The 27,994-nt window shown below is 40.4% G+C and overlaps 1 protein-coding gene and 1 pseudogene across 1 annotated transcript in view; both read left to right on the forward strand.

Annotated features, from left to right (window-relative positions):
* RARB (retinoic acid receptor beta) overlaps window positions 1-27,994 on the forward strand; it is a 769,542-nt gene that overhangs the window by 470,024 nt on the left and 271,524 nt on the right. The gene's annotated exons all lie outside the window — the stretch shown is intronic.
* LOC100614497 (cofilin-1-like) lies at window positions 14,631-27,645 on the forward strand (annotated as a pseudogene).

Below are 27,994 nucleotides of genomic sequence, written 5' to 3' on the forward strand. Positions count from 1 at the left end.
AAACACTCACATAATTTTATTAAGAGCTGCTACCAAATCTTTTTTTTTTTTTTTTTTTTTTTTTGAGATGGAGTCTCGCTCTGTCACCCAGGCTGAAGTGCAGTGGTGCGATCTTGGCTCACTGCAACCCCTGCCTCCCGGGTTCATGCAATTCTCCTGCCTCAGTCTCCTAAGTAGCTGGGATTACAGCCACGTGCCACCACGCCTGGCTAATTTTTTATTTTTAGTAGAGATGGGGTTTCACTGTGTTGGTCAGGCTGGTCTCGAACTCCTGACCTCGTGACCCACCTGCCTTGGCCTCTAGTACATGCTTAAAAACTCAGCTTAGATACAGAGATAGAGAGCCAGAGCAGGCTGTGCCGACATTCCTTTAATTCAACAATTCTTTGTGTGTCTGTGTTTTAGAATCAAACCCCAGGATGGTGATTTGCATAGTGGTGAGTTAAGCTGGCCTCTAATTTTTAGTCCCGGGTATGACACTAGCTTTGGGGATTCCAGCAATCTTCCTCCTCTGTCTTGTACTTGGGTGTCTCAGGAGGTCAGATGCATGGGGCCTACTGATTCCAAGGAGGAGAAAAACTTCTCAGCTTCCCTGAGGGGGTTGAGGATGAGAATTGCAGCATTCTAAAGGGATTTCTAATAACTTACATTTACAACCTGATTCATGGACATGGAGGCTTAACTCTGCCCAATTGTCCAAGAACCCCTCAAGGATTCCCTCAGAGTGAAGGTGGGGTTGGGAGCCAGACGTGATTCCAAATTCCTGGAGAGACCTGGAATACCTGAAATACCCATATTAAGACTCCCTTGTATGATTATGCTAATGTGCATTCCACATCTAAGGGGTCACTGTTCACATCACAGATATCATAGACTTGCATAGTTATTTAAACAGCTTTCTGGCAATGGCATTAAGGTGACTTGTTCTTACAAGGTCAGTGTATTAGCCCAGGTTTACATAATGTAAAAACTGTTTATTATTAGTTTGGGGGTTTTATAATAAATAAGTAACGTTTAGTGAGTATTTACTGGAGAATGGTGGTTGACCTCTCCCCTCAGGACAGACTTCTTAACCTCAATTCAGAGAATCCCTCAACTTTAATAGCAAAAAAAGAAAGATCCATCTTCATTCTCACTGCAGCCTCGACATTTTCAGGCCCAGGTGATCCTCCTACCTCAGCCTCCCAAGTACCTGGGACTACAGGCATGCACCACCATGTGTGGCTAATTTTTGTATTTATTTTGTAGAGAAAGAGTCTCACCATGTTGCCCAGGCTGGTCTCAAACTCTTGCACTCAAGCAATCCTCCCACCTTGGCCTCCCAAATTGCTGGGATTACAGACATGAGCCACCACACCTGGCCCACCTCACTCGTAAATGAAATTTGAAATTATGAATGGAAGTAACCACAGTATTACAAGCAGGGCCTGGTACGATTTTTTTCATATCACATTTAATTGTTGCAATATTTCAATTTTTTAAAAAGACGGTTATTTTTAAAAGTTTTTAAAAGACCATAAAATTGGTTTTCTTTATAATCCAATACGTTTTATTTTAGGAACATTATTCTGAGAAGAAGTTTACAACCCTCATCAGCCTATTAAAAGGTCTGTGGCACCAAAATAAATAAATAAATAAATAAATAAATAAATAAATAAGTTCAGAGATTCTGCTGTAGGAAGTTAAAGACTAGAAAATAGTAATTTCTTTATCTTTCCTGTTCAAGAATAATTTGCTTTTGCCCCCTTGCAACTGACTGTGGAAAAGTCAAATAATTGCATAAGAATCTACCTGAACAGTTTGCTTCCTATATCTAATTGCCAGGCAGTATAATTACAACTGTGCATAGCATTAAATATGTGTCAAATTGATTTTTTTAATTCATTTGATTCGATTTCAACACTAAGCTCTGTTCATTTAAGCATAGTCTTCGTAGTTTATACCTTTGTAAGATATGGTTGAGGAGTAGATTATATCATATGAAATAATTTGAGAACCACTGCTCTAAATTTAACCTGTGTTTCTGTTATCGCTGCTGCCGTGTGTCTGATAAACACTGTCTTATATGACAAAACATGACACTGTTTTCTACAAAATGTCCTTGCATTATAATTTGTTCAGCACTGATGCATAACTCCTCAATGTGGAAAAATGAGTAAGATGCTGTAAAATGTGGCTCAATGTCTAGATCGTGTCTTTGTGGAGGAAGGAGAGTATGTGCTGAACAATAATTTTTCACAATGTGCAAGACTCTTGGTCTAACCATTAATAGAGACAATCTAGTCTCTGAATCATTAACTCCAAATTCTAGAAGAAAGAATATGACTGTCTACTTCTGATATCCTTCTTGATCCATTGAAGAGGCACAGGGACAGGGTCTCACAGTACAAATAGTTCTGCAGGGACCTTTGCAGGCAGAGGACAGTTTTCTGAGAAGAACAGAAGGAACCAAAGCTTTCTGTAACAGGATCATAAAGCCTTTAAAAGGAGAGACCATAATGGTTACTCAGGGAAGCTAGGACTGTATGTATCCCCACCGTTTGAGTCACTTTTGGCTGCTGCTGTAATAAAATACAAACCACTGGTCGGGAGTGGTGGCTCACACCTGTAATCCCAGCACTTTGGGAGGCCGAGGCGGGCGGATTGCCTGAGCTCAGGAGTTTGTGACCAGCCTGGGCAACATGGTGAAACCCTATCTCTACTAAAATAAAATAAAATAAAATAATTAGCTGGGCGTGGTGGCGGGCGCCTGTAATCCCAGCTACTCAGGAGGCTGATGCAGGAGAATTGCTTGAACCTGGGAGGCAGAGGTTGCAGTGAGCCAAGATCACACCACTGCACTCCAGCCTGAGCTACAAAGCAAGACTCTGTCTCAAAAAAAAAAAAAAAAATCTCTGATTTATAATGGTTCAACTTAGATTTTTCGACTATACAATGAGTTTGTTGGGATGTAACCTCATTGTCAGTTGAGAAACATTTGGATTTATGGCGGTTTGACTTAATTTTTTTTTACTTTATGATGGGGTTATCAGGGTATTAAATGCAGTTTTCACTTCTGTTTTATTTATGGTAGTTTTTACTCACTATGGGTTTATCAGGACATAACCTCATTATAAGTGGAGGTGCATCTGTACTACAGTGTGAATACCAATGGGGTTAGTCTCCCTCAGTTACCTGGGGACTCTCCATTTTGTGCATATCTTCCGTAGGAGGATCCTCCCTTGCATGTCTTGGGCTGTTACAGACTGATGTTGAGGCAGCCCTAGGGCACTGTTGGCTTCAAGCTTTTACAGGAGGTATGGAGTTACTCACAGCTCTGTGCTGGTGATATAACCGTGGCTACCTTCTCGTTATAACCATAAGGTCCTGTATGTTCCTCCATTTCTATTTAGTGCATTCATATTGTGTTGTAGAGCATGGAGATGTACTTGTTAATTATATCTCTTATTTCTGCATTTTGTATGGAGGTGGGCCTGGGTGTTGATTCTGGCAGATGTTACATCTACCATCTTAAACTGGAAATCTAGCAGAGCTTTAGAACACTGAGGATTCTAGAAGCAGGACTTAAAGTGCTAGTCTTGACAAGAACAAAGACCCTGTGCTCCTGTCCCTAACATCTGAGGCTCTTGCGGTGGCAGTTTCCATTACTTATGGCTTCAGCCACAGTGGAAAGTGGCACTAATATCACATCTGAGAAAGTATCTTTGGCATAGATGCCAGACCATTGGTGTCAGCACTGGGGTCATAGTGCTAGAGACACACCTTCAGTAGTCCCACAAATAGCAGACGCCCAAGTAATTGCCACTACTAAACGGGACCTAGCAGGAGAAAAGAACAGTGGCCCACAGGAGTGAAATCAATTGACACAGATGAGAAACTAACAGCAAAACCATGGCAAGTCCTCATACTAAGTTCACGTTAATGCCAAGAAGAATAAATAAAAGTGAGTCATAATCACAGTGATATACTACTTTATACTCACTACCATGACTAAAACCAAAAAGTCAGACAATAACAGGTGTTAGCAAGGATGAGGAGAATTTGGAAGCCTCCTATATTGCTAGTGAAATTATAAAATGCTGCAATAACTTTGGAAAACAGTCTGGCATTTCTCAAAAGGTTAAACAAAGATTAAGCATATAAACTAGCAATTCCACTCCTAGGATATACTCAAAGGAATGAAAACATGTTCACACAAAACCTAGAATGTGAAAGTTCTTGCAGCATTATTCATTATTGTAAATAACCCAAATATTCAACTGATGAATGGATGAACAAATGTGTTATATCCACAAAATGGAATATTATTCAGCCATAAAAAATGAAGTGCCAATACATGCTACAACATGGATAAACCCTGAATACATTATGCTGAGTAAAAGAAACCAGTCACAAAGGCCTTATATTGTATGATCCCATTTAGATGCAATATTCAGAATAGGCTAATGTAACAGAAAGTAGATTAGCAGCTTCCAGGGGCTGGGGACAAGGGACATTGGGGAGTGACTGTTAATGGGCATGGGGTTTCTTTGGGAGGTAATGAAAATGTTTCAAGATTAGATAGTGGTGATATTTGCACACCTTTGTGAATAGACTTAAAACCACCAAGTTGTATACTATGAAAGGGTGAATTTTATGTTATTGTGAATTGTATCTCAAGCCATTTTTTAAAAAGCCTCCACCAAAGCTGGGCTGTGCCCCCATGGAAATCATACAGGGCCCTGTGAGTAAGATTCCACTTATCCACACTTTTGTGGTTTGGATGTTAAAGTGCTATTCCCCATTTGTCACAGAATTTGTGTGTATGTAAGAGAAAGGGAGATAAATCGCTTCTTTAGTATTTTTCTTTACATATGAGCTTCTCTATTTCTAAGGGGGCTAGACTAGACAATAATCTGAATGACAAGCTCAATGCTCTCTTTAGAATGTTCTGACCCTTGATGGCCATCAGAGCCTGTATTTATTCCCTTATTTCCTTGGGTTCTTTCTCAGTAGACTCCTTGGTCCTTTGTACAGACAACCTCTTGACATGCTCAGCAGTTCCAGCCCCAAAGCCTATATTATATTCTGAAGAACTTTGGGAGGTGTTATTGTCTCCATTCACAGGTGAGAAAACCCAAGTCAGAGAGATTGTGACCCAAAAAGCAAAGAAAATTCATGCTGATTTTATCCTCCCAAGTTTGCCAATCCCCTTTAATCTGATTCTTCAAGTGCTTTTAACAGTGAACTCCTGTTGACTGCATTTGTCACAGGACTTTCTGTTTAGTAATGACTGCAATTAAGCTAGAACATAATATTTGACAACAATAGCAGAGCTGAGCTCCCATTAATTTTTTTGAGCTGGTGCAAGGAGTAAGTGAAGCAAAAGGCCATGACCGACTGAGTGCCAAAATGAAGACCTGTGTCCTCTCTGACGTTAGCTGAATGTCTCTCTAATCTCCTGTGATCTTTTGCTGGGCAGATACCAGCAGACATTTGCCACACGGTTGAAACCTCATTGAGTAAAAATGATTTCTGCATGGTGCTGTTCATCAGCTCTCTTCCCTCAAGAAATGTGTTATTTAGTTACTCAGGTTTCCTTCTTTGTGAAACTGGGGGCAATAAAAACTTACCACAATCACTGGAGGCATTTCAGTAAAGCTGCTTTGAGCACCATAGAGCCACAGCCAGCCAGGCAGAATGTTTTTATTTTATTTTGCTTGGGCTGGGTTTGTTTCTTAATTGCAAATTGCAGAGTCCAGGGTTCAAAGATGAAATGCAACTGTGGGTGGCCCACAGGTTTAATGAGGCTTGTGAATATGGCCAGATCATATCCAATATACTCCTGAGGCTTGGTGATGCCTGCTATGAAAAAGAACACTGAATGGCCCCAAAGCTCCAGAAAAAATGGAAAACATGGTAGATCCTCCTAGACCCATCTTGACTTCAGTAGTATGAGTACATGCACACCTTTTCTTTGCTAACCTTAAAAATAAAACATATATGCACAGATTATAGCTGAACCCAAAACCCAAGCATCCAGACTCCCATTCCATCCCTAAACAGAACTGTCTGGCAGATAGTCAAGGCCTTCTGAATCCCAGCTGTACTGGGCTCCTCTAACCTTATTTTCAGTGCTTTCTAAGAAGGCTTCCTTATTCAGTTCTGCTAATCTCCTCTTTCTTTGGCATTAAACATTTGCTCCATTTCCACATCTTTGCCCAAGCCTTTCCTTCTGCTTAGAATGCCCTGTAAGATCCCCTCCACTTGCTGATGATCCCAAATCTTCCCACCTCTATGACATTTCCGCCATAACTGCTATGCCTAGTATTGCCCTCTTAGATGGTCTGTTTCTTCACTCTTCAACTTGTCTCTATCTTCACTCTTTCAGACTTTTTCATCGGCCTTGATCAATTCTAGCTGGTGAGCCCACATTTGGAAGAATCTTTGACTCTTCTCCTTTCATGCCCAAGATCTAATCCTTCCACAACTCTGTGGGCTTTATCTTTAAAGTCATCCAGAATCTAACCACTGATTCCGACTTCCACCACTACCGCCCTAGTCCACGTACCATTTGATTTCACCTGGGTTATTATAATAGTTAATTAGTTTCCTTGCTCCCACTCTTGTCCTTATAGACTGACCTCTGCACAGTAGCTAGAGTGATCCTTTTACAATGCAAGTCCAGTCATGTCCCTCCCTATTCAAAGCTCTCTAATGGCCTCCATCTCCTTTAGAAGAGCACCTAATCTCACCAGGTTCTGCCAAGACACAATAACCGTTCAAACTTACTCCAGTGGTATTTTTATTTATAATAATAACAGCATTTAACAAGTGTTTACCCTACAAGAGACATTGTTCTAAGCCTTTGACATGTTCAGGGTTGCTGTACCCTACAGGTGGCATTACAGTTCAGAAACTGAGATACAAAGAGGCCAGGAGATTTTCACAGTGTGCACAACCAGAACTAGGATTTGAACCACGAGAGAGCCCATCCTCTACACCACTGCCCCCTCCTGCCTCTGGACGTAGGATACACTAGGATGTGCTGCAACCTGCATAATTAGACCTTCATTTTAATTTAAAACACTTCAGTAAGGAGCCCAGTACTCTATTTGTTTTCTTCTGTTTGCAAATGTATTAGTGTGTGAGTTTAACTGTAGGAGGAGAGGTTTTAAGGAAAAAGAGAAAAAGGCTGGAGCCTGCATTAATTAGGTAAACCCATGTCCTCAGACAGCAATGCCCCAGAGCCAAGATGGAAGCCAAGAAATTTGTTTTAAAAATATGATATCTCCCAAGCTGAAGATTACGTCAAATATACAGTGATATACCACCCAAAAGGCAAAAACCACAGTTTGCTTGTTTAAAGGCTTATTTTAAATTGGCTTGGCTGCTTCTCAGAGCTGTATCACAAGCAACAGGCTGTAGTTTCTGTGCAAGGGTTGAAAAGTTGTCTTGAGAAAATGAATTGTGGTCTTGCCCAGAGGCTCTGAACCTTTAGTAGAATCACCCCCGCCCCACAGATATCAGGCAGGCCAGCCAGGCAGCTGGCTATCATATCTGTCACACCTGAGCCATGGTGTCCACGACACTCCTACCTAGTGGGGGAGAAACTCCATTTGTTGAAGAGCAGAAAGAGCTTGGGCTGCAACAAAAATTTCTTCAAAAAGGGTAAAATGTCACACGGTGGTATAAAAAATAAGGAAAAGGGACTTTGGGTGTTACATTAGTGGTATAACTCAAGATTGAAGTGTAAAATGTAAGGGATTGGTTATTTGAAACATATAAACATTCAGGTGATGAATGTTTGCAGCCTGTCTGGTACCCATCTTGTCCCAAGTGCCAAGCTCTTCAGTTGTTTCTGCTACTTAAGAAAGACACCATCTAATCTGCCATACAGAGAGCTTAAATGGAGCTGTAAATATTTGGGGGAAAGAGTTTGGTAGTGTTAGCCTGGCCTGTCCTCCGCTGTATTATAAATAGTTGTTATCTGAAACAATTGAGAACACAGGGAAAAAAAGACCCAATTATGCACCAGGAAGTCCAGTGCCCCATTTTTGGAGAAGGAAAGTGAGAGGGCATTGAGTTTCATTGATTGGGTCTCCGTGGCAGGCCAGCTGCCCCCCAGGAAGGCCTGGTATTCCTGTCCTCTCCGTGAACCTGCCTGAAAGGGATATAGGAGTTATTGGGTAATCAGGACTTGTCAGCACCTCGGTTATGCAGGATGGTTCAATCCGATAATGTGAATGGAACCTGTAATAGGGCTGATGAAAAGCACTCCAGTTTCAAAAGGGCCTTGAATGATTTTTTGTTCATTTTCTGTTTACATGTAATGTGTTATTGATGTCATTACCTTATAATACAGCAGCTTGTTTCATAGAAAAACCAGGAATTATTCATTCTTTAAAAAAAAAAGAGAGAAGAAAAAGAAGAAGAAAGGAGGAAAGAAAGAAACCCTGTTACGTGAGGAAAATTGCATTCGAATGCTGCAACTGAAACATATTGATTTTCTGGCACTAGACTTTTTAGATTAAAAATGCCAATACTAAATCCTTTCATGACCTATAGTTCATATGAAGTTCGCATGTCATTTACTATTATTCTGGGGTAAAAAAAGCTGAATCTTTAATGAAAACATAGTTGGAAAGAATGTCTGCCGTTTCCACAATTTGCATACCATTATAATAATGCCTGATTATGAGCTAAACATGCTGATAGTGGGATGGGTTGAACATTTCTCTTACTTCAAATCAGAAGTCATTTGTCTATTTGAATTGTCTGCTTGGCCTGGCTCCATCCTTGGTGGGAGTCATGGGTGTGCACTCTTTCCTTGTCCAGGCTTGTTAGGGTTGGTGCATTAAGCTCCCCACGCTAAGAGAGATACATTCCTTCACATTCTACTAGTGCCAGAGACTTACGTATGTCTGGTCTTACTGTAGTCTAGAAAACACTCATGATACCTATTAGGTATTTATCCAAATTAGTTAAAAATTATAATATAGATCAGGTGCGATGGCTCATGCCTGTAATCCCTCAGGATGAGGCAGGGCGGATCAATTGAGAACCAGAGTTCAAGACCAGCCTGGACAACATAGTGAACATATGTGAAACCCCGTCTCTACTAAAAATACAAAAAATTAGCTGGGTGTGGTGGTGCACACCTGTAATCTCAGCTGCCCAGGAAGCTGAGGCACAAGAATCGCTTGAACCTAGGAGGCGGAGGTTGCAGTGAACTGAGATCATACTACTGCACTCCAGCCTTTGAGACAGAACGAAACTCTGTCTCAAAAAAAAAACAAAATTGTAATATGGCCATGAAAGTTCTTGGCATAGTCTTGATGTGATTGCATGGTTACTGCCAATCTCAGAAGTCCCTTAGCCAACACACAAATTCCTCAATGGCATCTCTGGTCACAGTTTTTGTTTTCCAACAGTGAGCCAGGTTTGAAGGTTATGCAAAAATGTCTTCATTTCCTCTTTTGTATTTTCAAGCTATTATCACAAATATTTGTACTTTGATCAGAGCTTTCTGCACCCCCTGCTAAGTCAGGAATTATTTAGTTTCTTTGTCGTTGGACAGAGATGAGTAGGTCCTATAACATTTTGGACTCTGTCACTAGAATGAGGACGAGGCACACAGAGGGTGTAGATTTTAGATAAGCAGCTTCTCCAGCTAGAATCTTTCTCAGTGTCTATAGTAGGGGGTTGCAAACTAAGGTCCAAAAACTAAATGCTACCCCAAACCTGCTTTTATAAATAAAGTTTTATTGGAACACAATCATGTTTATTTGTTTACATATTATCTATGGCTGGTTTTATACTACAGCATCAGGGTTGAGTAGTTGGAATAGAGACCATATGGCCAGCAAAGCCTAAAGTACTTACTATCTGGCCCTTTACAGAAAAAGTTTGCCAATCCCTGCCCTGTAGGATTGTGTTCCTCTGAAACTGTCTCCTAAATTATGGTGCCCATGAGTAGGTACAGCTGTATGTCCAGCAGTGAGTGCAAGAGTAGATACTATGGAACTTAAAATCATGTGTTTGAGTGAGATGGAGTCTTAGAAATCAACTCAGCTTAATTTCCACATGGCCGATGTTTGATTATCACAATAATCTTTTTGCTATTGGGGAACTTTTTAAGTCTCCTAACATGCCATTCTGTATTTTGATAGTTCTGTTAGGAACTCTTCCTGGTAGCAAGTACAAATCTATCTCCTTGTAAGTTCTTTCCCTTGGTCATATTCCTATGCTTTGCAGCCATACGGACAAGGATAAATGCTCTTCAACACAGTAATCACTCAGATATTAAAAACTATTGTCATTTTCTCCCTGACTCGTTTTCTTTTTTTTTTTTTTTTTTTTTTTTTGAGACAGAGTCTTGTTCTCTTGCCCAGGCTGGAGTGCAGTGGCGTGGTCTTGGCTTACTGCAACCCCTGCCTCCCAGGTTAAAGTGATTCTCGTGCCTCAGCCTCCAGAGTAGCTGGGACTACAGGCATGCGTCGCCATGCCTGGCTAATTTTTGTATTTTTAGTAGAGACAGGGTTTCACCATATTGGCCAAGCTGGTCTCAAACTCCTGACCTCAAATGATCCACCTGCCTCAGCCTCCCAAAGTGCTGGGATTACAGGCATTAACCATTGCACCCAGCCTCCGTGAGTATTTTCTTATTCAAGTTATATATTCCAATTTACTTTTTTTGTTCCTCTTGTGGCAGAATATTGAGCTGTTTAGCAATCCAGTCATGTTCCTCTGTTTGCACTCATCTGTCACCAGCACTAACATGATATCCCAGATGTGGTTCTACCAATGTGGAGTTAGGCAGAATTATCACCTCCATCATTCTATAAGTTATATTTCTTGTTAATGTAAACTAAAATTTAATTCACCTTTGGGGAAACCACATCACTGTTGATTCAGACTCTGCATGAAATCAACCAAAACCCCTTTGTTGATCTGTAGAAAAGTACCTTGCTGATTTCCCTTTCTCTTTTTTCCTGTCCCCTGTCATTTCTGCGTGGACTGTGCCTCCATTTTTTTTTTTTTTTTTTTTTTTTTTTTTTTTGAGATGGAGTCTTGCTCTGTCACCCAGGCTGGAGTGCAGTGTGGTGCAATCTTGGCTCACGGCAAGCTCCACCTCCCAGGTTCACGCCATTCTCCTGCCTCAGCCTCAACTGAGACTACAGGCACCCGCCACCATGCCGGGCTAATTTTTTGTTTTTTTAGCAGAGACGGGGTTTCGCCGTGTTAGCCAGGCTGGTCTCGATCTCCTGACCTCGTGATCCACCCGCCTTGACTTCCCAAAGTGCTGGGATAACAGGCGTGAGCCACTGTGCCCGGCCTCCTCTATTCTTACAATGGAGTCTGATTCCTTAACATCTCATAGTTGCTTTTTTTTTTTTTTTTTTTGAGACAGAGTCTTGCCCTGTCGCCCAGGCTGGAGTGCAGTGGTGTGATCTCAGCTCACTGCAACCTCCCCCTCCCGAGTTCAAGCAATTCTCCTGCCTCAACCTCCTGAGTAGCTGGGATTACAGGTGCGCACCACCACACCTGGCTAATTTTTGTATTTTTAGTAGAGATAGGGTTTCATATGTTGGCCAGGCTGGCCTCAAACTCCTGACCTCGTGATCCGCCCACCTCGGCCTCCCAAAGTGCTGGGATTTCAGGGATGAGCCACCGTGCCCAGCCTCATAATTGCTCTTACCTGAGAAGTAATGAAACAGATGTCTCAAATTCTCTTTTACATTACCCCTACACATGAAGGATGGCTTCTTCCAGACTGTTTATTCTTCTTCAACCTACTTGATGGCTTTAAAGAAAACTAAAGGCACTGAAAGCAAAGATTCTTCATGAAAGTCCCGAAGGCTGCTCTACACATATTTCTTGCCCCTTCCCCTGTTAGCAGCATGGTAGTATTGTCCTTGCTGGCTCCTTATGGTTGAGCAGGACATGTGATGAAATCTGGCCTGTGAATTTGGAGTGAAAATGATGTGTGTAGCTTCCAGGCCAACCATTTGTCTGCAAATTTGAAACCCTCCAGTGCTCTTTCTTTTTGGCATGGTGACCAGCAGCACTCATGATGGTGGCTGTTTTACTAGTCTGGGTCTCACAGTAAGGTGAGATAGAGCAGAGTTCCCTGCTAACTCATAGTGGATATGGAGCATAAGTGAGAAATAGTCCTGAATTTTTTAAGTGGTTGAGGTTTGGGCATTGCTTTTGCAACACAGCCTAGTCTGTGTGACTGATAGTCAGATTTCCTAGGCACTCATTCATTCAACATTAGGTCAATATTTTTTGGTACCTAGTATGTGAAAAGTACTCGGAGTTATCACAATGAACAAAACAAAAGTCTCTACCCTTGTAGAAATAGGGGGTTTGGACATTTCATGTAGTAACCACATGAGACCTGGACCTCTCTAGATACCATGTAGCAGACAAAATGCAGTATGTTCAGAGTGATTCTTCAGATGTGATTGTCCATGAACACTTTAGAAGGAGTCCAGGCTGGGAGCTGGAATGCCAGGGTTTAAGTGCTACTTTGACCACTCATCTACTGCGTGACTATGGGCTGACAACCCTCCTTGTCTGGGCTACCATTTTCTTTACCCCTCTCTGTTCACACATGCTTCCACTCTATACTGTCTGTGCCAGTGGTTGTTCAACAGCTCCTTGAATGTTTTTGGAAACAGCATGTACAGCACTTCCTCAGGCAGTGCCCGTGTCAGTGTTTTTACTCTGAAGCACTTAGGTTCTGGAAGCCATGAGATATAGCCAGAATTTGCATGTAAATAAATTTGTTACTCAGTTTATATTCCGTGCCAAGCACTGCCTTGAACTGCACACTCTGGAAATTAAAGGAGATGTATACATAATGGCCCTGAACCTTCAAGTCCAATGGAACAGATGAGACTGCCACTTAGGTACCAGGACACAACATTTGATGCTGAATTGTGGGTCAAGATCAGAAGAAAAGAAGTTTAGGGGAGATTAGTGCAATCAAGGAAGGCTTCATAGAGGGTGTCGGGTTTGTGCCAAGCCTTGAAGGACTTTAGATTCTAAATAGGTGGCAGGCATAAAGGAGAGGCATATCAGACAGGACAACCACCTCAAGGAGGGGAAAGAGAGGATGCACGTGGTGTATTTGTGAAAAGAGAGTGGAGTACCAGCTGGCAAGCACAAAGAATGGGAGTGAAGACCAGATTCTGAACCGATCTGTGTGGACAATTATTAAAAGAGTCCACTGATACGAATTTTAAAAGATACGGCACTAGCCATCCATACTGTTTGGGTCGGTACTAAAGGATATCTTCATATCCTCCTCAAAGAGGCCTCCTGTAGCTAAAAAAGAACTTTGCAAATCTGGACCTTTTCCTTTTGTCACATATTCTCTGTTTATAGTTTTTATTTAATTAACAATAGCTATACCATTAAATATGTAGATGTTCCACCCAAACATTCCCCATTGGTGGCAGATAGTGCCAGGTCAGTATTCACAGCGGGGCAGCTGAGGGCTTCCCCAAAGGAAGCAGGGTGAGGTTTATGCCTGTCTTTGCTCTGTAACAAAATGTTCAGAGAAGGGAAATATGGAAAGGAATATCATTGCCAAATGGGTTCCATTCTTCATGTAAGTGATGGCTTTATTTTGCCTTTCAATAAGAATGGCTTTCCCCAGGGCACATATGGTACATAGACAGTTCAGGCTCATGACACAAACTCTCAAAAAACACAAGGAATGACAGTGGGGGATGTGGATACTCACACTCAAGCTCTGCCTCCTGGTTGACCTCCTAAGAAATCCTGCCTCCTTGCTCAAGTCAGTTACCCTGAAATCCCAATACAAAAGTTCAAGTAAAACACAACTCATTAATGTTGTACTTGGTTAGAAAAAAAAGGAAGAAAAGTATGTGAAAAAATAAATGCTTATGTTCAAAATATGGGTTCTTTGGGGGAGATGAGTTGTTTCCTGCGGTGTTTAGGGAAGTGGTTAATGAACTTATTGACTACAAGGCAATCATTTTTGAAATGCCAAGGATGATGGGGGTAGAATCAGAGACGGAAGAAAAATTAATGTGTTATTTTCTATAAATGGAAAGGAGGAATTTTGGCTAATTACTTTTCTGAAAATTAAGGTTATCATTAAAAGTAATATACTGACTTTTCTGTAGATTTTGATAGCTTTCAAAACACATTCATATTCATTGTTTCATTTGATTCTCAAAACAACCCCGGGAGGGAGGCAGAATAGATTTTTTTTTTCCATTTTCCAGATAAAGACCTAAGATTTTGAGAAGTTAAAGGACTCAGTCAGGATTATACAGCTAATAAGCAGCATGTCAGGACTGAAACTTCAGACCTTCTAACTCCTCTGGTCAAGTATAGAGGAAAAGTAAAGCCTGGGAGTTAAAAGTGGGTTTGTAAAATGCGGTTAATTGAAAAGAAGAGGTATAGTAATGTAATTTAGTGAGTGAGAGCTCACTCTGGAGCAGACATTGCAAATAGAAGCCTGAGATAATAATGTAGCAGCAGATGAGCTTGTACAATTATGGCCCAAACAATAGTTACAAAGTTTTTTTCAATTTTTAACAACATTTAAAAATTGGGACATTTCACAATAAAAATCTAGATTTCTAACCTCTGTTTTACAATCTGCCTAGATGGCCCCACTGGGGAACATTCCCATGCAGCCACAGCCAGGAGGAACTTGGGAGCAGCTGTCCCTCGCGGATAGACATGAGCTCTCTGGTTCTCCTCAATCTCACCACTCCCTGTTGCCGCCAGTCCTGGTGACCAATGATCTGTTGATATTTTTCATCACGCTACACTGCTGCTTTTCTCCACCCATCGGTATCACACCCTGGATTCTCGAGGCATTTGAATTTGTGTCTTCAAGTCTGGAGGCAGCATCCTGGCTCTATCCATTTCTAGCTATTTGAATGTGGGCAGATTACTTTCCATGTTAAGGCTTCCATTTCTATTTCCATTCTGTAAAATAGGGATGATGGTGGTGGAATGTAGTGGATATCTGTTTGTTGTTTTTGTTTTTGTTTTCCCAGCATTAATCCTTTCCTTGGAAGTTCCCCTCTTATGGGAATAAGAAGACCCGCTTGTTTTTTCTCTAGGGTGAGTGACCCTGGCTACTCCAATCAAATGTAGATAAACCAGACTTAGAATTAAGAGTTAGTGACCCAAACAAACATGCATATGTGGTTCAGGTTGCGAGATCTACATCAAGTTTCTAGGGACGGCCCTGGCAGATGCATCAGTGGTTGATACCATTCAAAATTCATTATCAGTACATTGGTGGCTTGAACTGTAATGCTTATGCCTAATGTAGGAAGTAACTAGGCTTCCCCAACTCCCTGGTATGATGTCAGTGAGTATCTCTGGTTGTGAAACTTCTTTGCCTGGTTCCCTGGCCCTTCCAGAGATTTTGCAAGCTCTTTAATATACTGTAGTGCTTGTCTTTTGCTAATTGGCTCCCAGATCTCTTCTCCACCTTTCTCCTATTCTACTCTGTGTTGCTTTAGGTAACTGTAAAATTCATTTCCTAAGCTCCTGTGTCAGCAGGTTTGGAGGATCTAAAGTTTATGCAATTTGGGGGCCATCTTTAGTCATAATACAAAATTATACATACAAAATTATGTACAAAAGGAAGTATTTATTTTCTACGAGAAAAAAATAACAGTCCAGGCATGGTGGTTCACACCTATAATTCTAGCACTTTGGGAGGTCCAGGCAGAAAGATCGCTTGAGCCCAGGAGTTCAAGACCAGCCTGGGCAACGTAGTGAGACCTCATCTCTACAAAAAAGAAAAAAAATTAGCTAGGTGTGATGGTATGCATCTGTAGTCTCAGATACTTGGGAGGCTGAGGCAAGAGGATCCCTGGAGCCCAGGAGTTGGAGGTTGCACTGAGCTATGATCACACCACTGCACTCCAGCCTGGGTGACAGAGCCAGACTCTGTCTCAACAACAACAAAAAAATTAATTAATTTTTAAAAATCACAAAAAATTACAAAACTTAAAAATTTACTCCAAATTTTAAAAATCAAGAACAAATAAAAAAGAAAAAGCTGGAAAAATAAGGTCATATTTTATTAGTTAACTGTTGAGATATATCTCATAATATTTTCCTAGAATTTTTAGCTTCATCATTTTTGTTTCTTTTGATAACAGTTTTCTATAGGAAAAGCAGAAATATAATTGTCTTTCCTCAGTATGCTAATTGGAATTTACTTTTTTATTATTGACAATTTAGAAACATTCCCATTCATAACGTTATTAATGTTACATAAATTGTTAGGATCATTGTCAATTGTGGGAAAACCTCTATCAAGCTATTTTCACAGGAGAGCTGTAAGATTTTAAGATAGTTTAAGTTTCTTGTGTTGCAACCAATGATTCTGTCATCAGTTTCTTGGGGTTAAGACATCTGAGGTGAATGCCAGGTAAAATGGCACAATGGATGTGTGTGGATTACTACAGTCCATTCTAACACCAAGACATCAACAAAAACCTTTTTTTTTCTCCTATCTAAATGTCTGGTGGAGTAATTTTTTATATATATACTTTCATTTTTTAATTTTTTTAAATACTTTCAACTTTTATTTTAGACTCAGGTGGGTACATGTGCAGGTTTGTTACATGGGTATATTGTGTGACACTGAGGTTTGGGGTATAATTGATCCTATCACCCAGGTGGTGGGCATAGTACCCAATAATTTTTCAGTCCTTATCTTCCTGCCTCCTCCCCTCTCTTGTAGTCCACAGTGTCTGTTGCTTCCATCTTTATGTCGCTGAGTACTCAGTGTTCAGCTCCCACTTATGAGAACACGGATGCAGCTGGAGGCCATTGTCCTAAGCAAATTAACACGGGAACAGAAAACCAAATAATGGCCTCCAGCTACATCCATGTTGATGCATAGGGCATTATTTTATTCTTTTTAATGTCTGTGTAGTATTCCATGGTGTGTAGGTACCACATTTTCTTTATCCACTTGGTGGACATTTAAAATTCATGCTGGATGTGGAAAAATTCTTAAGAGTACGGGGCAGCTCTCTGTCTATAGACTCTCTGGCATCCCCAGTCTTCACACAATGCAAAAAAAACTGTGAATGAAATACACACATCCCACTAGACAGAAACTAAATGAGTCCTCAGCTCAACTCCCCCTAACCAGTCCCTAGATAGGGGCTTACTTGAGAAGTATAATGCAGGGGATATCAAAGTACAAAAAGAAAACACTCATAACTATTTAAATTAAAATACTATACTTTTTCAAATTGTAGACATACGACCATGTACACAGTTTGCTAGCACCCCTCCCAGGTCTTGGAAGGGGTCTGCACAGTGAGTGGCTCAGAAGCTTGAGACTTCATAACTTCCCTCTCAATCCACTTATCTTTTTACCTAATTTGGCCAAAAGGAAACACTGGCAAGAGATGGAAGAGCTCCTGGGTTTTTGGATAAGACCATTTACTTCTCCAGCCTAGGATGCATAGTGCTTCCTGCCTCTTTTAATCTTTTTTTGAGACAGAGTCTTGCTCTGTCGCCCAGGCTGGAGTGCAGTGCCGCAATCTCAGCTCACTGCAACCTCTGCTTCCCGGGTTAAAGCGATTCTCGTGCCTCAGCCTCCAGAGTAGCTGGAATTACAAGCATGCACCACCACACTCAGCTAATTTTTTTTTTTTTTTTTTTAGTAGAGAGGGGGTTTCACTATGTTACCCAGGCTCGTCTCAAACTCCTGACCTCAAGTGTTCTGCCCGGCTCAGCCTCCCAAAGTTCTGGGATTACAGGCATGAATCCCAGACCTACACACCTGACCTACATTAATCTCTGTCACCATACCATTTAGTTTTCAGATCGTCTAAAATATTTGTAACTACTTGCCACATTAAATTCATTCTATCAGTCACCTAGATCCACTAGACTGGACTCTGGTTTATATTTGTTTTTTGATCAAAGAATATGCTCAGAAATATTTTTATATTTCTAAATTTGGCCTAAAGATTTTGTACAGATAGATGTCTATTGTCTGTATAAGCTTTTTTTATGAGGCACCTTGTTGAGCCCACAGGTTGATCTGAGGACCATTGTATCTATGTATCTTTATTACATATTTATGTAATTTTTATTCCATCTATCTAGAGGTAGGGAGTGTAATTTTTCTCCATAATTGACAGAGCATGCCAAAGGTGACATATAGTATTAGAGGAAAGCCTTAATTATGGGTGAGCACAAACCACAACCCTCTAAAACACAAGATAAAATAAATACATGCAATAGGGCCAAATTATTAAAAATGGTACAAAGTGGAGTCTGTAAATATTTTAAGCCAAGTCATCTAGTAGGATTAAGGCAAGAAACAGAAAATGAAATTTTATTTAATTTGGAAAAGCATGCCTGGGGGAAATAATGTATAATTCAGATATATCTATAGAAGAGAAAAGCCAGGACGATACCGATGCTGAAAGAGGATTCAGAAGAGTGGGGACAACAGATTTGGTGTTCTCATTGTCATCAGATGGTAACAATATTTTATGAGCATAAATTAGACCACAAACTGATGAGAGAACAGCACATTTGGTATTAGCAGTTGACAGTAAAAGGAAAAGACGTAGCAGTATAGACTGGATTGCAAGGGACTGACAAATATGACAATGACGAGATTTTCTACTTCTTTAAATTTTTGTCCTTTTCTGCATTGGAGACATTTTAATCAATGGAACCGATGACTATAAAGGACAGAGAAAATGATTTAAGTCCTAAAATTCAGGAAGGAACTCTAAGAAACTATCCAGTTAACCGTCTCATTGTACGATGAAGTGAGGGTTAGACAGAATAAATTATTCACCCCAGGTCATTTAGCCAACCAAGGTCCTCTGCTTCCCCTCAGAATTTGGTTTATGTATAAATTTACAATTCTATAAATGTTGACTGAGGGAAATCTTATAACTAACTGTTAAGTATTTGATTATTATAAGTCGTGTAAAAGAATACAACATTTTTGCATAGATAAAAGCAATAATGTAATCATAGAAAGTATCTTATTATAAGTGTTAGGTGCCTTGCCTTATCCTTTGTGTTCTTGGTGCCCGCCTTGTGTCTGGCACAGGGAAGGCATTAAATAGGTAGGATAGTCACTAAATGGATCATTGGCTGATGACTAGGTGGTTGGATGAAAGGGAGGGAGAGAGGAAGGAAGGGAGGAAGGAAGCGAAGGTAGGTTAATAAGGACATACAAATGGGAAATATAATCTGGTCCCTAATTTCCTGAGGAAGAATTAACTATGCCAGTTCTGGGTCATGCTATCTCAGATTGACACAGCAACAAATACGTATTTTAATCTTGAACAGCAAAGACTTCATATCCAGCAATATAATAAAGCTAGTCTCATTTCATGGTCAAATCTCAAAGACTTGAGATCGCCGAGTGAGCTATCTAGGAGTGTCAATAACATGGGTAGTAACCATTTACCTAAAATTACAAAGACCTCACAATCCATGACTAAGTGGAAGGATACCAAATTAGTGAAGAATCTGAATTACAGGACACAGTTTTCTTGCTTTTAGATACATATAGGAAATGGGAGTAGGCTAATATTATCTAAAAGAGATCATTCGAGAAAATAGTTTTCATTAATTGATAAGAATTTATAATTATCATCTCAACTATTAGTAAAAGAATGTCTCCTACAAACTTAAGGCTGTTTTGAAATGCTTTTCTGGTATAAAAACATTATTGGGGTACCTCTTTTACACTATGAATCACATGTGCAAACCTTTTTCTTCACACCACCCAGCCTGTCTGAATTTTCACAAATGCGGAATTAGTGGAATTAGTCTGAATTGATGAAGCTTTCCCAGACACTGCTGTTGTTGGAAACAACAGGCATCCTATTGAATAGTTAACTAGAGATTTTGAATATGTGTTACTTAGAAAAAGTTTCAACTGAGCGTGAGTTCCTCCAGCAAAATTTGTCCGTCTCACTGATAGTGTAATAATCTAGTACATTTTTTAAATTAATGAACAGAAAATTAGAGGAAGGTCTGCCATTTCTTTTTCTCTTTCCTCCCTCTGTATGTATAGCTGAGTTCAGTCACCATCAGCACTAAATTCCATTCAGAGTTCACAGCCATCACGATAGCTAGTGCAGTTTTAGGTTAAGCATATTTTATCCATGAATTGCTATATTTGGTTCTCGAGTTATTATTGCAGTTCCTTGGGGTACATTTAAATCCACCTTATTGTAATAGATTATGGAATATAGTGGCTAATGTGTCTAATGTAAAATAAATGACTGTAATGATTTATGATGCGACACTTCAATTTTATTGAACATAAGGATCATTGTACTAAAATGGATGGTGTATTGCTGGTTTAGCATAAAATACTGAATAACATATTCAAGAAAATGAATGGCTCGGCCAGTTCATAATATTCTGCCCCTTCAGCTGAGAGGTCTTTAATAAGCAAGAGTGTCATTACACTTGGAAATGTATGTGTAGGTAATCCATTATCTAGAACAATGACAGGGATCTACTCAAGTCCTTATTAAAGAAGGAAATCTTTAGGAGCAAATGTAGAATTCTTTGGTCTTCTTGAAAGAATGATTTTCTCCCAACCACATAGCCACTATAATAGTGCTTAGCAGAATTGTAAGTGGCCTCCACATTTAAAAATTACCACCCTGAAACTCTCTCATGACCTGCAAGACAGAAGGGAATTTCAAAAAGGTTTTGATTTTTTCAGCATTGTCATCAGACAATATCCTTAATGTCCTTTTCTCTGTGTGTCAATTTACCAACCTTTTATTTTAACTCTTGTAGTGCCCAGCATAGATAGTAACTCATGCTCTGTCTTTCCCCGGGACTCCATGTTTATGTTTGATCACTGAATAATTAGATTTAAGAAGACGTAATTTCGCTGTTAATGCTTATTAACTATAATATTAAAGATGATTTTCAATAATATATTGGACCAATTTATTTGTGTTCTCAGACCTGAGGAGATGAAAGAAAATTCTTATATGGCAAATGATGTGTTTAGATTAATGGTGAAGTTTTATCCTCCGAATAGTTGGGGGACATGAGGAATAAGGGAAGTGACATGCATGTTTTCTCACCCTCTTATCCTGGTGATTCTGAGATCCTGCCATCAAACCCTCACGTCCTCCCGGGATACAGTTTAATGGCATAGACGATGCCCACATAATAACTAAATCCTTGTGGGAGTATCTTAATAGCATCCATTTCATTCCCTGGAAAGATAACTAGTTTCCCTTCTGTGGAATGGCCATGTTGAGACAGGGTGAGGGAGCTTTGAGTATTTTGAATCTGACAGCTGCATTATGGGTAAGACTGTCATCAATTCTCCTTCTCAACACATTGTTAGTTTATGCCTATTCTCCATCTCTTAGCCCAGACAATCTCATCTGACCGACCAAAATTAAAGAGCTGTCAGGTACCATAAAAACCCACGAATGAGGGTCTTTTCCTCACAGGCCTAAGAATTCCATTCAACATGATTGCATGCATGCATGGCAGTTTTTATTTTTTTTCTCCTGAATAGCAGACTTTACCACTTCCTGAAAAGACACAGATCTTGATGAGAAAGTGATCTGATGATGAAACGAACCCTGCGTTTGTAGAGTTAAGGAGTTTTGCCATCCAGAAAGGAGAGATATTCACAGTGGATTCTGTACTGTGTGAGTTGTAGACAGACATTTATTGATTCAGGATATACTCTCAGTCACTTCTTTTTATTCTTTTGAAAAGGTGATCTAGCCTAGAACTATTCATGAGAAAAAGTAACTAGCACTATCTCAATGTCACAGCTTAATTTGGGTGGTCAAAAGCTTGCCGTAAATCAGTCTTTCTGGAACAGTGGGGACATTTTCTCTGTAATGAACTAAAAAAAATAAGGATCATCTTTTTTTTTTTTTTTTTTTTTTTTTTTTTTTTTTTTTGCTAATGGATGTTTTGCCTTTGGATCTTTTGATGCATCAGTCTAGACCAAGGCAAACGCTGCTAAGGAACCTCTGACCCCAAAAGTCACCCCAACCTCTACAACATCCCCATACCCACTTCCTCATCTTTAGGATTCCTCTCCACAGCAAATTCTATGCAGTCATTGAACATTGCCAGGATGTTTTCAGAAAGAATATTAGGGCATTTTCTTTTTTTCCTTACACCTTCATTATCTTCCTCAAAATATTATAGTAAATTTAAATGGCTCATAATGTCTTATCACCACCCCATAAGATATTATTTTCTCTGTAGTAGTACTTTCACACCAGCTTCAGTTTGAAACTCTGGCTGATCATCTTTAGAGCTGATCCATGCTATTTGACTGCAGAAAAGGAGCTTTCCAGGGCCAGGACATACAACCGAAAGTTTGGCCAATGAGCGGCCTGTCTGCCCTGACTCCATTACTAATTCACCAGTCCCTGACCCAGGATTTCCAACATTTTTCCCTTCTGCCATTTTCTTGCATTTTACTTTGTTCCTCATGTCAAATATTTACTTTATTATTGCTTCTAAATGCTACATCTCACTTCTAGTACCAAAGTGATATTTAGAATCCAAACTTCTATATATGTGAATTCATAGGTAGAATTATTCATGTTAACATACCTCTCAAAATAGTGCTAAAGGAGCTTTTTGTGAAACCTGGGGTTTACTTTTGTTTGTTTGTTTTTGACCAGAGATATGATTTGGGTTCTTTCCCAGTGAACTCATCGACTCCTGCTTCCTTCAGTCTTGCAGCGTATAGTCAAACCCCAGGCAAAGCCTCAATGTTCATCACTTAATCCCTTTCAAATACTTTGATTTATGGAACAGAGGATAGAACCTGGAAAATTTTGAGCTATCCACCCAACATTGATATTTAAGCATGCTCATTCTTTATATCCTTCTTCGAATTATAGGCCTATAAGTCCATCAAAGGAACTTTGGGTTTCCCTTTGGGAGCACTTTTTTTCCAAGTGGTATAACCCCGGTGTGGAACTCTGTGTTTAACAAGCAGATCTTTTTCAGTACAAGGCACAATAAGTTTAGGATAAGCTTAGAAACCATCAGGGTTTTCCAGTACAATTATTCCTGAGTTAAACAGGACAATGACCCATTACAAGTTATGTGTGATGCATTCAGACTTTGGGAACTTGACCAAAATGACTTTGAAATGTACAGGGAAAAACCATGATCATTTACCTGGATGGAGTAATAAGGTACTGCTTCCGCCAAGCCAAAGGTAACTGAATATTGGTATAATACACTGTCTTTTTTGTTGACCAAAAAATTTAAAATATCTAGAGGAAAATTTAACAGAGATAAAAATAACATTTTTAAATTATGCTATCAGGTCGGTCACGGTGGCTCACACCTGTAATCCCAGCACTTTGGGAGGCCGAGGCAGGCCAGTCACCTGAGGTTAGGTGTTTGAGACCAGCCCGGATAACATGGCGAAACCCCTTCTCTACTAAAAATTAAAAATTAGCCGGGCATGGTGGCAGGTGCCTGTAATCCCAGCTACTCGGGAGGCTGAGGCAGGAGAATCACTTGAATCTGGGAGGCAAAGGTTGCAGTGAGCCGAGATCGTGCCACTGTATCCCAGGCTGGGTGGCAGAGTGAGACTCCATCTCAAAAAATAAATTAAAAAAAAATTGTGCTGTCAGCCATTTGAGTCTTGAATCAATGCAAAGAGACCTTGCTCTTTGGTAGAAAGCTCAGTGTTGTGAAGTTGTAACTTCTCCCCAGAAGAAGCTATAAATTCAATGTGATGTTCTCTAAAATTAAAAAAAAAAAAAAGACAAAAAGATTATTTGGGGAATTTGTGGAGGCAGGCAGTAGAAGGATGGATGCTAATTGATGTGATGATTCTTAAGTTCATCTGAAAAAATTAAAAGATAATAGTTGAAGGAAAAATGTTTGTAGAAAACAAAAAAAGACAGAAGGAAAGACCACCTTTCCATGAAATAAAATGCATTATAAGCAACAGCAATCAAAACAGTGAGTTACTGGAGTAGCAAGATGAATAGCGCAGCATTGGGTCTGGAGGTATTCCCAAATACGTATGGAAATTCAGTATATGAGGTGGGCATTGAAATGAGTGATGAAAACATATACTATTTAATAAATGTTGGGAGGCGGCGGGGGGGAAGCAAGCTTCCTACCTCATTCCTTCCACCAAAATAAACCTCAGATAAGCCATAGAGGGATAAGTGATTGTGCTGAAGAAAAAGAAAGTTGAGACTGCAAAGTTCTAAAAGAAACATGGGTCTATTTTATACTTAGGGAGAGAGAACATTTTTAGGAGTGACATGAAATGCAAGAGCTAGAAAGTAAAATATTGACTTGACCACAAAACAAAAGTAAGTTCTGATTTTCTTACTGGCCAAGTACATTCATTTATATATCAGTATACACGTTGGCACACATATATAAATCATATATACCATTTTAATTTCTCCAAATAGATCCCTAATACTTATGTGCTCTGGAAGGATACAAACAAAATTTTTTACTATGACTTTGGGACAATCTTTTAATTAATTTTATAATCATATTTTTATAATGGCATAAGCATGTATTGCATAAACAGTAAAATCTGTTGATACTGTGTTTAACTTGTAATGGCCCATAATTCAATGGTTCTTAGTCTTTTTGAAGATAAAGACTACTTTAAGAATCAGAAGCTGTGGCCCCGATCCTCTGACAAGAGCACATAAGCGCAGATACCCAAAATGCAACATGAGTTGGAAATCCCTGCTCTAAATAGTTCTAAAGAGAGTTGGTCAGTGATCTATCGCTGTATAACAAACCAACCCCAAACTTATTTGCTTAAAACAAGAACCATTCTATTGCCTGTGATTCTGTGGGTCAAAAATTTAGGCAGCACTCAGCTGGTCCAGTTTGTCTAGGCTTCATGTGGGGTTGTCTGCACATTACTGGGGTCAGAGGATCCAAAAGGGCCTCACCTACATGTTTGGGGCCCTGGTCCTATCTGTTGGCAGGTATGCCTCAGTGCTCCTCCATTGGCCTCTCTCCAACAGAATACCCGGGGCTCAAGGCAAAAACATGGAGACTCAAGGCAAAAACAGAAGCCATGCGATCTCTGAAGCTCTGGGCCCAGCCAACACACAGCATCACTGTCACCACATTCTGTTGGTCAAAGCAAACCGTAGGGCCAGCTCAGAATGAGGGGAAATAGATCCAAGGTGGGAGGAATGGCACAGCCACATTTCAAAAGGACATGTGGGATAAGAGCGATTGCTGTGGTCATTATTAAAGAACAGCCTACCACAATAGAGTTCTCTGAAAATGTGCCACTTTTAGCAACAGATGAATTTTTCCATTTGTGTCCTAACATTCATACGCAACAAAACATAGTAATCTGAGTGACTGTACACTATAATAGTAGTCTACTCAATTTAAATTCCCAAGGATTTTCTTGTAACATATTCAAAATCTTCCAAAATGAAAACTATGAAAGTATGCATGGAATGGGAAAGTAGATGCCATAACTTTGGCTTGTATATTTCATCCATTTTGATATGAAACATTTTCCATAACTTAGCTCTAGTTTAGGAACTCTTCAGAAAACCCACACTGTCCTAGATAATGAAGGGCCACACATTTTTATAGTGGACCTCTATGCCCACACGAAGATGAAGAGCTGGAGAAAAAACATAAACCACAGCCCTAAAATGGATGAACATAGGGATAAGATTTAGAAATTAAACTAAATTTATGACTTCAAAACCCAAGAAGACTTCCAGTTAAGTGTGGTCAGCTTAACTACAAGTTTATCTCCCTTCTTAAACACCATTCACATTCTAGTACCTCAATATTAAATGACAACAGGCAATCAAGGATCACCAAGCACATGAAGAAAGCTCTGCTAAACTAGAAAGCAAAAGTAAACAAACAAAGGTGACACTCAAGGAAGCAGAGATAATAAAGGAAGTGGAAGAAAATCACGAAAATCATTGATTTCTAGTCTCGGATAAATTAGAAGATACTATGTACTATTAAAGAGCAGGTTCAGTCAGATCTCCTCCTCTCTGGCTCTCTTTGTCATCTCTTTTTGACTTCTGGAAATGTAGATTCCTGTGTGGCTGTCTCTGATGGCATCATCAAGGTATCCAATGACATGAAGGTACACAAGTTGTTGACACCAGAGGAGTTGAAGAAGCTCAAGAAGGTGGTACTCTTCTGCCTGAGTGAGGACAAGAACTCATCCTCAAGGAGGGCAAGCAGATGTTGGTGGGTGATGTCAGCCAGACTGTCAATGGCCTCTCCACCACCTCTGTCAAGATGCTGCCAGACAAAGACTGCCATAACGCCCTCTGTGACGCAAACTGTGAGACAAAGGAGAGCAAGGAGGAGGACCTGGTGTTCAGCTTCTGGGCCTGAGTCTGCACCCCTGAAGAGCAAAATGATCTATGCCAACTCCAAGGACACTATCAAGAAGAAGCTGACAGGGATCAAGCATGAACTACAACCAAACTGCTACGCGGAAGTCAAGAATGACCGCACCTTGGCAGAGAAGCTGGGAGGCAGTGCCATTATCTCCCTGGAGGGAAAGCCTTTGTGAGCCCCCTTCCTGGAACATCTGGAAGCCCCAGACCTGCCCACAGGGATTGCAGGCTGCCCTATTCCTAATAGACAGGAAGGGGCTGGAGAATCTCAGCAGTGGGAGAGCAATCCTTTCACCCCAGCTGCCAAACAGCTCCCCACCAAGCCCTGCCTTTTCCTCTCCCCTCCATCCCTGACAGTTCCGGCCTTCCCAAATTACCTTTGATCTTCTGATTCCTCTTGGGTTGAAGTGTTAACAGAAAGGAGTCCTGATACAGACCTCAAAAGAGGGTTCTTAGATCTCATGCAAGAAAGAATTTAGGGCAAGTCCACAGAATAAAGTGAAAGCAAGTTTATTAGGAAGTAAAGAAACAAAAGAATGGCTACTCCATAGGCAGAGCAGTGCCATGGGCTGCTAGAGTAAGGATACTTAGTTATTTCTTGATTATATGCTAAACAAGGGGTGGCTTATTCATGAGTTTTCTGGGAAAGAGGCAGGCAATTCCCAGAACTGAGGATCCCTTCCCCTTTTAAACCATATAGTGTAGCTTCCTGATGTTGCCATGGCATTTGTAAATTATCAGGATGCTGGTGGGAGTGTCTCTCAGCATGCTAATACATTATAATTTGCGTGTAATGAGCAGTGACGACAACCAGAGGTCATTTTCATGGCCATCTTGGTTTTGGTGGGTTTTGGCTGGCTTCTTTACCACAACCTGTTCTATCAGCAAGGTCTTTGTGTCCTGTACCTTGTGCTGAGCTCCTATCTCATCCTGTGACTTAGAACGGCTAACCTCCTGGGAATGCAGCCCAGTAGCTCTCAGCCTTATTTTACCCAGCCCCAGTTTTATGATGGAGTCGATCTGGCTCAAACGCTCTGACAGAAGCAGACCAAATACCCCCCAGGCACTTCAGTTTGTGGGGGGAGGTATTTTTTTAATAACACCCCAACTCCTCATCTATTCCTTATCCTTCCTCTGCTGCCAACTTCTAGCTGCAGTGCTTACTCGTGCTTGTCTGTTGAGTTGTGTGTATAAATGGAATGTTGTGGAGATGAGCCCTCCCCATGCCACTGGTTCTTCTCCCTTTTTTCCTGGTCATGGCCACTTGTGGAAGCAGGACCAGTAGGGTACCTTCAGTTTGGGGGTTGTTGGGGGAAGCCAAAAACAAAGTGGGGGGCGGGGGGAAGAAAGAGCTTTTGGAAATAAAGATAAAATTACCAAAGTGAAACAAGTTGTTAAATGCCAGTTTTCTTATGGACTCAGTTTTAGCTAAGTCCAAGACCAACAGATTCCAAATCACCTGTTGAGACCATGCAAGAGAATGGGAAGCTGACTTTACATCCCCTATCATCACCTACCTGAAGCATATATGAAAGAAGATAAGGAGATTTATTGAGGAAGGCTGGTCATGAGAATTTCTTAAAGAGAGTTACCAGTGT

Source organism: Pan troglodytes, chromosome 2 (genome assembly GCF_028858775.2).
Source record: "Pan troglodytes isolate AG18354 chromosome 2, NHGRI_mPanTro3-v2.0_pri, whole genome shotgun sequence".
Classification (NCBI taxonomy): Eukaryota; Metazoa; Chordata; class Mammalia; order Primates; family Hominidae; genus Pan; species Pan troglodytes.